Genomic DNA, 11,329 nt, shown 5'->3' with positions numbered 1-11,329 from the left:
TTTACGTAGTTTCAAACTGGTTTGTACAGGGAAACCAGTTCTGAAGTTACTCTCCTGCAACAAATGACGATCAAAAAACTGATGCAAAACTGGCAGTAGTAACTTGTGCATTCGAATAACATGTTTTAACTTCTAACTTCTGCAACATTTAGATTGAAATCCGTAGATTAGAGGGATATATAGTTAGATACAGGGAAACTCGGTCAAGGATTGTGCCAAAATTCACTAATCGACCTTTCTATACCTAACTATTGTCCTAGAAAATATCAAAACAGGATCTAGCAACAAATTTGAAGCACGTAATTTGACTATGTCATAAATTTCCTTTTCAGAAGCTTATGAATTACGTCAATGTTTTTGTTTCTGTTGATTCCTCGGCAGTACTGGGAATAGCGATGAGTCAACACCCAAGAACGACTTCAATTGCTTCTAATGAATCGATTGAGTGTCCGTTACGCGAACGAATAAAAAACCGAAAATTGATGGGTTAAATCATTTGACTCCTTGACTGGTATCATTCAATTCTATTGAAAAAAATTCAACAGCAATGCAATTTTATAACATTGAATCAAATTTTGGCATTATTCGATTGCAATGTAACATCTATTGACCGTTTGGCATTTCACATTTGTCATGACCGGACAGTGAAATATTATAGTCTATTTATTGGACAATGAAAGAGAATGAAGAGATAACTTTTTTATATAATATTACAGTTAGACCTTAGTTTCCACACTTTCTTTGCATGTATTGTTAGTTTGATTCTGAATCACATTACTTGGATCGGGATTTACGTTATTATTATCCAGTGACGTTAGTTAATAAAGTCGTCATTGCCGTGAACAACAAAATGACATATTGCAGTGACGTGTGAAGCTCGCGATGACGGAGGTGCGAGCGTGCTTGCTATTCTAAACAAATTAAATCTTACAATTACCTCATAACATGAATAATCAAGATTCTGTCCAAATTTTTTTTGCCTCAATTAAGTAAATGAATGTTAAAATATGTCCAGTAACGCGATTACCTACATCTAAACAATCATGGTGCTGGTGCTGCAGGTCATGCAGGCATTATCGTAAGTTTATAAGGAGTAAAAACTACTAAGTTTACTAAGGCCAGTGTTTGAAGTGAAACTTCTTTAAAATCGGTGTGATTTGAAACTCTATGAAACGAAAATGCATCACGATATTTGCAAAAGGAACAGCGTTCAACCAGTCTGCAAGCTACATTTTGTGTCCTTTCATTTCACTGAGAGAAACTTTGACAGTAATTAATTAATGTTACTTATGTAAAAAATTATGACGTTTGTGTTGTGGTTACGCCTAATTCGTTTTTTTTTTTAAGAAATATTTGGACTCAAATTTTATCTTTTCCGTCCGGTAGTTTCTGAAATTAGCGCGTTCAAACAAACAAACTATTTAGCTTTACATAATAGTATAGAAAGAAGAAAGAGAATGAAAACTAAACTCCCACAAAAAATGGGTTTGCTACTTGACGTGTCGTGTTCCACTTCGAATAATGTTGTTTTGATTAGAAACGACACACTAGACTAACTACCTACCCCCGTCTCTAAGACTCCTATAACTCAATTATATACACCATGTGACTTCACTAGTAACTCCAAATTTTCAGATGTGGCGTTTATTCCTAACCATTGCTTCCATGCTGGTGCTGGTGGCAGGTCATGGGCGAGTGATTCAGCCAACGTCCAGGGCCTCCGCCTGGCGAGCAGGGTTCCCCACCAAGCCAGACTACGATGACGATGGCGTCAATTGCGGAGGCATGTGGCACCAATGGAGTTACAATAAGGGCAAGTAAGTATCACACAGTGGTAAAACAGCCTAGGAAGTGGAACAGACTTCTTAGACGAATGTCCGTTGGTTAAAACCCTAGGGTACGCATTATAGCTAGCTTTAATGGTGAAGGAAAACATCCTTAACAAACCTGCATACGTGAGAAAGTTTTCTATAACAATTTCGAGTGTATATGAAGTCTGTCTATCTGCACTAGGCCAGCGTGGCTACCACGCGAAATACCTCTCAATTGTAGAGAAGGTCTATGCCCAACAATAGGACAGTGTATAATAAAGGGCTCATATAATATTATTTAAGTATGTTATTGAGTACCAAACTGACAGGGCCTAGAATAGCCAACAAACCTCAGTCTCTGATATCCGGAGGCATAAAGCGATCATGAGGATTAATAGGTTAATAAACAAACATTTGGCCAGTCTGTTTCCGTATTTCCACAGCGATCAAAATTGCAAATATTGCGTCTTGCCTTTAACTTCGTGAATTTTACTTTCTGCTAAATAACGAATGCCTAGAATAGTTTCTAGAATCTTTGCCTTTTCATAATGCCGTAGTAATTCAAATATTATAATGGCAATATTTAACGCACAAAACATTCTTGATCAACCATTATCGATAATTCCAAAGTCTCCCACACTACCCCAATGTCTAAGGTTAGAATGACCGTAACAATAAATGCAAAGCCGACCAGGTTTTGACCTGATTATTTCTTATTAATCAATTAAAACTGGACCCAGCGATCTGATGTTGATGGTTCTCAAATGATTGTAACAGGAATTAATGTAGACATTAATAAGAACTTGTATTCTTTGTTGAAAGATCTACTATATTTTTTGTTGCTTTGTAAGTGTTTTGGATTGTATTGTATACAATGAAATTCTCTATCTACGGAGGAGGTCGAAATGTCTGTCAAAATATGTAACCTTTCGCTGTACGTCGGCTTTCTATGATCACCGATAACCATCTAAAGTAGTTCTCGGTACCTCTTGTCTACAGAAATAGTCACGTACGAAATAATATTCATGCAGCTTTGTAATCCGAAAAAATATTCCCAGATAGAGAGGTCAGTGGCACGTTCTTTGTTTGCATACTTTGACCCACAACTATCTTGAAATGAACTGAACACGATTAAATTCATATCTAGTCGGAAATGGGGTAGAGTTTGTTTGTAGAGAAAAGTTTTTCGCGAATCAAATATTGTTCAAGAATAATATTATATATTTTTTAAAAAAACATTTCACTTAGTCAAAGCCGCAAGCAAAAACTAGTCAATAATTATTTATGTATCTAGAAATATCCGTAAAATCGTATGTTCAAAAACAATAACGTAAGTTAATTATTTGAATAGATAGCAATATCTTGTTTATTTTGCTTATCAAAACGAAAATTGACGTTTATTCTACCTAGTACATATTATATCGATTAAAACGAATAAACGTCAGTGATTGGATTGTATGAGATCACTCTACATGAACCAGGATGTCAGAGCATTCGTTGGTTGCAAACCTTAAATGAAATAGAGAACGCTTAGACCTGCTGGCAATCTGACACCATGAAACGTAATAACAAATCAAGATACATTAGTCTTTTGGTGAACCGCAGTGCCAGTGCCGGATAGCGTTCATCGTCTATGGAAAATCCATTTTTTATAGTATAATTAAACAATTATCGTATTGCTTGTTTTGATAACATCATTGAATATTGTGTTTTTATTGAAATAATTCATTTTACATTCCGTAGTTTTAATCGGCGAGACGGAAAGTTAAATAATTGTAAAAATCCCGATATATCGGGATGAATGACAATCCTCATTACAGTCGACAAACATCTTGAGTAAACTCTCTCGTAGTAGGTGAAGTAAGACACATTTACGTACAATAAAATCTCCCAGTACGCGGTAGTATGCTCAAGATGATTGCCGGCTTTACACATCACTGCTCCATCAGTTAAATTATTTACATATAAAAGAATTCCAGTAAAAGTTAATATGTCGCGGGCCAAGATTATTCGTTATTTTTCGAACACATGCCAGAGAATGATAGACTACAATGTATTTTATATTTCAGATGCGGCATTTGTGGCGACAGGTACGATGCCAAGCCTCCGCGCGCCCACGAACTCGGCGGCACCTACGGAGAAGGCATCATAGTCGCGCATTACCTTCCTTCATCCGTCTTTACCGTCACAGTCCACCTCACCACCTCCCACAAAGGATTCTGGGAGTTCAAACTGTGCCCCGATCCCCACAGGAACGATCAAGAGTGCTTTGACGAATACCCCCTAGAATTAGAAGAAGGGGCACGAAATACTATCCTACACGGGGCAGTGTGAAATACGACGTCAACTATCGGTTACCATCAGGTCTGGTGTGCGACCACTGTGTTCTGCAGTGGAGGTATACAGCCGGGAATAATTGGGGTATCTGTCCCAATGGTACTGGGGGGTTGGGGTGCGGGAATCAGGAGCAGTTCGGGGCCTGCTCTGACGTATCCATAGGGGCTGGTAAGAGTGGACTTAAGTACAAGCCTGAGGGATACGACGATATGCCCTCGGTTTTACTTCACTATTTGTCAAAGGGATACTATGATTTACAAGGTAAGAATGATCGAGACATTGTAAATAACGAGTTGGATTATTTATAAATAAATTAAGGTGTATATTTTGTATATAATTGTAAATAGTTTCATTTTGTATGTTTCAAACGTGTAATGTGTTTGTTTTGCAAAAATGTTATATTGTTCTTACTTGCTAATGATAATATATTTTGTAATTGAATGCTGTATCAAATAAAATACGCCTACTTATAAGGGAAGAAATAGAATAATTCGCTTCACGAATCACAACGGAAAAAATCTTGTAAATCAATTTTCTGCTTAATCTTTGAATTAGGTAAAAAACAACACCCCAGAAGGTACACTCGTTTCCTACATCAGAAAATATTAATATTAAATTCAAAAAAAATCTAAAACTTTTCTATGTCTCACGCACTCAGAATCCCAATACGAAAACTAATATTTTCGTTAACTAGCAAAATATAACGTCTATAAATATTTGTACTTTCTAATGATTATCAGAAAATTGAATCGAAAGCATTCGACGCTACTGAGAACATCTGAATGGTACTTTAATATTAAAGTGCTTAGAAAGTGTGTTTTTATTGCTTTTGATATGGACTTTACGAATGAAGCTGTTTATATCTGACCTAAATATTGGGAATTGACCTTAATCATTTGAAGTATTCATTTTAAATCTTTATTCGAAATTTAAATTTAATCCAAATAATGATATCTTAGAGATGTGTAGTTGTTAAAAAGAGAAAGACTTCGAACCGATTTTGCGTACGTATCCACCGTAAAGGTGTAAGAGAGGTAAACGATGCACTAAAAAACATTCACCAATAGTATCACTATTTCACGCCGTCGCTTAGGCATAGAGAAAAAAACTGTCACACGATTTGAGAACCTCGCTAGTCGCCGTGCATTCTCGCACAATCACGCTATATTTTTTGAGTTTGTTGATGCGTGCATTGCTTTGTCATGACGATTGATGTATGTTTATTCACAAAGACTTCACACACGCACATTGTGAATGTGTTTCACACACCAGCTTTAAATCCTCCCACATTATTATGTGCTATAACTTAACTGCATGAAGGTGACACAATCTGCAATATATTTAGCACTCCTTGTATATGATAGGAACCGTACAATAATAATTAGCAAGTAAGCAGTGACGTAGCTAGACGTAGCCAAAGTGGGTCCTTGCCCACGGCCACGCACTTAAAAGGGTCACACGGGGCCTCTGGTAAGTGTGATTTTTCAAATCTATATGCTTTTTAAATAGGTATGTCAAGTCAAAACATGTTTGGTAAGTTAAATTTATTGGGTAAATCTTGAGAACGAAAGAAAAGGGGCCTCGCTGATGCGACTTCGCACATGTCTATATTAATCCCCGCTACGCCACTGTAAGTAAAAAATAAATACACAATCGGTAGAGAACACCACAAGACAACTTACTTGCCTTCCTGCCTTATTTTAGTCAGTCAAAAAGCATCCCTAATTACAAAATTGGTTGTTTAAATCCGTCACTAGTCGTTCTCTCCATATATAACGAGTACAAATTTACCATGTTACTAAAACGATGTTCCAACAAGCGATTGTGCTGGAATCCCCATACTACTTTACAATGTAAACTTAGGTGATCGTGACGTCATATATTCATAGGGGCCGTTCAAGTATTACGTAACGCAATTTTTGAAGATTTTGACCCCATTATAACGCGCCGTAACGTTTTCCTGTACAACCCCAAAAGTTATGTAACTCTAAAGTGTCATTTTTTTTTGTAATATTATCAATTATTTTATGCAAAATACCGGAAAATCGCTAAAATACCTTTGATATTGTTTTAAAATAAAAAACAATGTTACATAACGCTTTGTACGAACCCCCCCTCCCGACCCTGTAACGTATCGTAACGTTTTACAAGATCCCCTCCCCAAATTGTGTTACGTAATACTTGAACGGCCCCATAGCAACTTTTCTTTAGGATCGAAGCGATACCAATATTTTGTATGCCAGGAGACAAAAATTGTGAATTCAGCAGCTAATATAGTCTGACCTCTTGTACTCAATAATGAGAATTATTTTATAATTGCATTGTTTTAAATAATGTTACAAATGATTAATCAGAGTGGACGATAAGCGGTCATCATGAAGCAACGCTCTAAATGTAATCTAAATTATGTGTGAAAGCAATAATATTTTGTCAGTCATAAACAACTAAGGTTCCGCTCCAGACAACAAGACTTTATTTAGATTTGATTGAAAGATCAAGAACAATAAATTGCTACAAAGTACCAAATATAATTCAGGTCATAGCATTGTTGACAAATCTTAGTGATTTTATTAAAGTTTATTATGTGATATTTTAAATGTGATCATTTTGTAAACATGATAAATAAAACATAAAAAAACCTACTGCCTCGGTAGCATAGATGTATTGTGCGCGCGATACGACACCGCTCTGAGGACCTGGGTTCGAATGCCGGGCAGTTTAATAATGGGTTTTTCTTTAGTATCAGCCTTGAATCTGGAATTTGTCTCCCTATCATTATAGGAAAGAACATACATGGTTAAAATCTGGTGCACTGGTTGCACCTCTGCCTACCTCTACGGAGAGAGAGGCTTGATGTACACACAACGTATACGTGTGTGTGTGTGTGTTTAATGTCCTGCCTACGTTTTTCTGAAGTTTAGTAAAGTAACTGAAATAAATCAGATTTTTCAGAAGAATGCGATGCAAACTATCTTCACGGAGTTTTAGGCTAACAGACAGCTTCGCAATCAATGGCATCAGCATTATACCTTTATTATTCCATACTAAAAGGGTTGTTCCGTACGTCAACTTCCTTGTTTGCCGTTTCGCCTGAAAGTCTAGGCACAAATAAATATAATCATTGGAATTCATTGAAATAACCGGAAAGATTGATGTTATAAATCTATAAACGGATTTTATAACCAAGATAATGATGTAGACAAGCAATTTTCTTTCTTTCGCGTACGTATTTCTGATTAGTTTATGAAATACTGGGTTTTTTTCCAAACCCGCCCACATCAAGATAAAAGTAACCTAGATGAATACTTTAACTTTACTGAGATGTCTGTTCCCAAGATGTAAATGCATTAAGCAGTATATACGTAAACTTGTAACAAACTAAACATACCAATATCTTCACATTTTACACTTGTTATATTAATAAGTTTAGCTGGTGGTAGGGTATATTTCATATCCGCCCGGTTAGCGACCACCGTACACAAGGTGTTAAAACCCGCCATAGTGGCCCACGTGTGTCGCGTTCCGGTATCAGCCTGTGTATATCTGGTTTCAATAGGCCGGCATAATTGTGTCGACTGTCGAGGGTAATCATCTCTCGTCAGTCGACATTCTATTGGACCCCACTCCGCTTACCATCAGGGGCAGTGGAGTCACTGTGCCGTGCGCGCATCAAAAAAAAGGAAATCGATTATATAATCTCTATCGTCGCATTCCTACTTCTGACTCTTGACTTAGAAATGTATTTAACAGAATATGACTGCCTACTTATAAATTATTGTGTAAAGTATGTTACCATTTGTATGAAACGAATTGTGGTTAAAAATATAACATTTAACATGCACAATGCTTCAAAACGATCGTGTACGGCATTTCAAAAACTTTAATTTACTTGGTAATGTTGCTGTATGGATATAGTGTAAATCATAAAACTTGTTACTTTCATTCAATCGTATAAAAATCGAAAATGAGATATAGCAATTGCTATAAATTATAATATGTTATAGGTTACAATAATGTTACTTGTTACAGACCCATCTTTGAAAGAAGTGGTCCCTGCATCGAGTCATAGCAAGAACAAGTCACCGAATATAAAGAATAAATTAAAGAGGAAGAAACAGCGAAAGAATAAGAAGAGGATGAAATTCTACAAACAGAAGAAAGTAAGTTCTAACAAGTCAGTCAGTATTTCGATATAAAAATGCTCTCTTTCTAGGTTTGTATAAAATTATTTGTGTAGATGAATTAAATAGTTATGACTCATTCGAAATAAATTTCTATAATATTACTGTTAAATGTTTGATCTTTACAAATATATTAGGTACCAGTACTGATAAGGCCTTCAATTACTGAGGCCGTGTCATAAATCGTGTTACGAATGTGAAAATCAGTCTTACTTATAAAAATTCCCAAAGCTATGCTTAGTTAAAACACATTTACTCCATCAGCTGTAAATCATAACCCGCCATCTTGCCTCTTAAATAGGTGTAAACTAGGAACCGGTGATGTTTTTGACACCTTTAAGCAACTCTTAACCACTTAACGCTAAAAAAAAAGTGATTTGCTAAGCTGACGACGTAATAATATTGGAAATTTGCATGGTCTGAAGATGCCTTCCAAACTAAAATTAATACAGTGATTCACAAACGTAGTGCAGTTACTGGACTTAATTAAGTCACTAACGTAGATACATGGTTCCTAATGCCTAAACATCACGACTAGATCATGTAAAGCTAGTGTGGAACATTAGAAACTTAATTACCAATACATCACGATTATACGACGTGCAAACACAATGTATGCTTTGAGAATGATAATATTCGCAAGCAAAAGTTGATTAGATATTCGTTTTAAAATGCCTAGTGGTGAGGCAATTTGGCTTTAAACAAAGCTAATCTAGAACACAAGAAAAGGCTGATTTGACCCAAGCGTAGATGGTACAAGGCTATACCATAATGATTTATATTTACATGAATGTTAGACATCGGAATAAAACTATTTTTCGAATATTATAGCCCGCCGCGTGACCATGAAAGCTACAAAGTCTTCAAAACGAAAAAAATATAATATGAATAACGGCGATAAAACCTGAAAATTAGTTTTTTAAGGCTAATCCAGTACTAGCCTACACTATGACTAGACTGGTTTGATAGTACCATTGTCTCGCCGAAGACATATTTGTAATGACAGTTTTGCAGTTGCGTTTAGGTGATTGAAATTTCTGAAGACCAATCGATATTATGTACGTGTATCACCTACTCTAGATTCTAGTTCTTAGGGGAATACCACTGGTATAATGAAGCTCACAGAGCATCCCATAGGCTGTGATTTGTAAGCCTCATGATACCTCACGTCGCCCGAGCCGGCCCTTTGATATTTATGGCTCTATCAAGCTCTATGGCAAATCAGCGCGCTTATCATATTAAAGAGCTATATATCTATTCAAAATTTGTAATACTTATAGAAACAAAAATTAACTATTATATTTCTACAACACCTTTGCTTTATATATTTTTTTGTAATGTAGATATTGCTTCATTAATTTCAAAATAATAGGATTATTGATTCCGTGCATCGCCTCCTAAGGTACGGATCATTTTAATTTACAATGAACAGTATTAGGAAGACAATATAATAAGGAACGTTTCTGTTAGTTTAAAATTAAGACCTAAAATTTATATTTTATAGAAATTATTCCTAATTCTTTGCATATTCCCGCCCGTACCTCGTGTTTCGTAAATGTACAAAACGAATGCTTAAAACCGTTTGTTCGGGAGAGGTCCTAACTCAATTTCTGACTCCACTACTCTATGCCACTTATGATTTCCTTCATGATATTTTGCTATTGTTTCAGACGCAGTTTTGGAGGTGATCCGAGCGGACTGAATCAAATTCTCGGAATTAATAAAGTTTTACATATTTGTAAAGTAATAAATAAGATATTGGTTATTGTAAAATTTAATTGTGACGCAATGTACATCATAATGTTGTAATATCTATGAGTAAAGACAATAAAATGTACTATAGTTTATTGTTTAAATTTAAGGAGTCATAGAATTTGTATATTCGTATTTATATGGGTATTATGTATTTATTGTACAAATATTGCCTTTTTTATGTTTTGTATACACCCACATTGTTTCATCTTTGCATCACCCAAAGGGAATGCGAGAGAATGAGAAAGCGTCAGGCATTAAGTCCATCTGTATACATTTACTCTATATGAATAAATAAAAACTAAGTTAACTTTATAATACATATTACTTTATATAGTTTATAGTAAAACCTCTACTGAAAAATTCTAAAAAAATTGTCTGTAAATCTTCCTAAAATAAATTTAAAAAAAGAAAAATATGAGTCAATCAAATTCTTCTAGTGTTCGCGTGATGGTTATCGACAAACTACCCATAAACAGATGCATCTCAACCTCCAACTTTTAATAAACAAACTCGGGATGGGCGCTATATTTGTCATCTTAAAACATTAGACGTGAACTTTTATGATTCTCCCAATTACCTACAAAAATTACAGAGAGGTAGTCACTTCATTATGCATTTCTATAATATAATAATTAATGTCTTAAATATTAGAGTGTACACAAATATGTAACTGGAAATGAGACAACATCAAAATAAATGATTCAATATAAGTATAAAAAATACTCAAGAACAATTCTACGATGACGAACAATTTCTTCAAATGTTTTTATCTACTACAGTGAGTCAAATAAAAGAGGCGTGATGTTTGACAAACGGCATTTTTTGGAACTATACATCTATTTCTCGCAAACATGTTTCATTTTATAAATACCGGAAAATAATTATTATTTTGTCAATCGTTTCCCCAACTCATAAGTGATTTTTCTCCGCATTTTTTTTTATTTTCACACTATAGATAGATAATGCATAATTTAACGTAATTAGTCATAATTTAGTGCCACGCAATGCTTTGTAATGCATGGCTCTAACAGTATTGCTGCTATTTATGGGCAGTACCATAATTTCTTAACTGTCAAGTTTGCTAATCTCATAATTTCATATGAAACAGCTAAAAATAATATCCATGCCTTCGGACCTCCACATCAAGAAAATATACAGAAACTTAACAAAGACACATTCAACCCGCCTGATGATCTAATAAAACCTGGTCAAATTATTGCTATATTATTTAATAATATCGCGATT

At 35.1% G+C, this 11,329-nt stretch overlaps 1 non-coding gene across 1 annotated transcript; it reads left to right on the top strand.

The window, feature by feature from the left end:
* Positions 1-1,635: 1,635 nt before the first annotated feature.
* Positions 1,636-10,176, top strand: LOC115441823 (the record flags this gene model as incomplete). The annotated part of the gene is given in 4 exon segments (XR_005113968.1): positions 1,636-1,817; positions 3,881-4,409; positions 8,178-8,308; positions 10,000-10,176. It is a non-coding gene; the product is annotated as an uncharacterized LOC115441823 (transcript).
* Positions 10,177-11,329: the final 1,153 nt, after the last annotated feature.

This window comes from Manduca sexta, unplaced genomic scaffold (genome assembly GCF_014839805.1).
Source record: "Manduca sexta isolate Smith_Timp_Sample1 unplaced genomic scaffold, JHU_Msex_v1.0 HiC_scaffold_572, whole genome shotgun sequence".
NCBI classification, from domain to species: domain Eukaryota; kingdom Metazoa; phylum Arthropoda; class Insecta; order Lepidoptera; family Sphingidae; genus Manduca; species Manduca sexta.
This window is presented reverse-complemented; position numbering and strand designations above follow the sequence as displayed.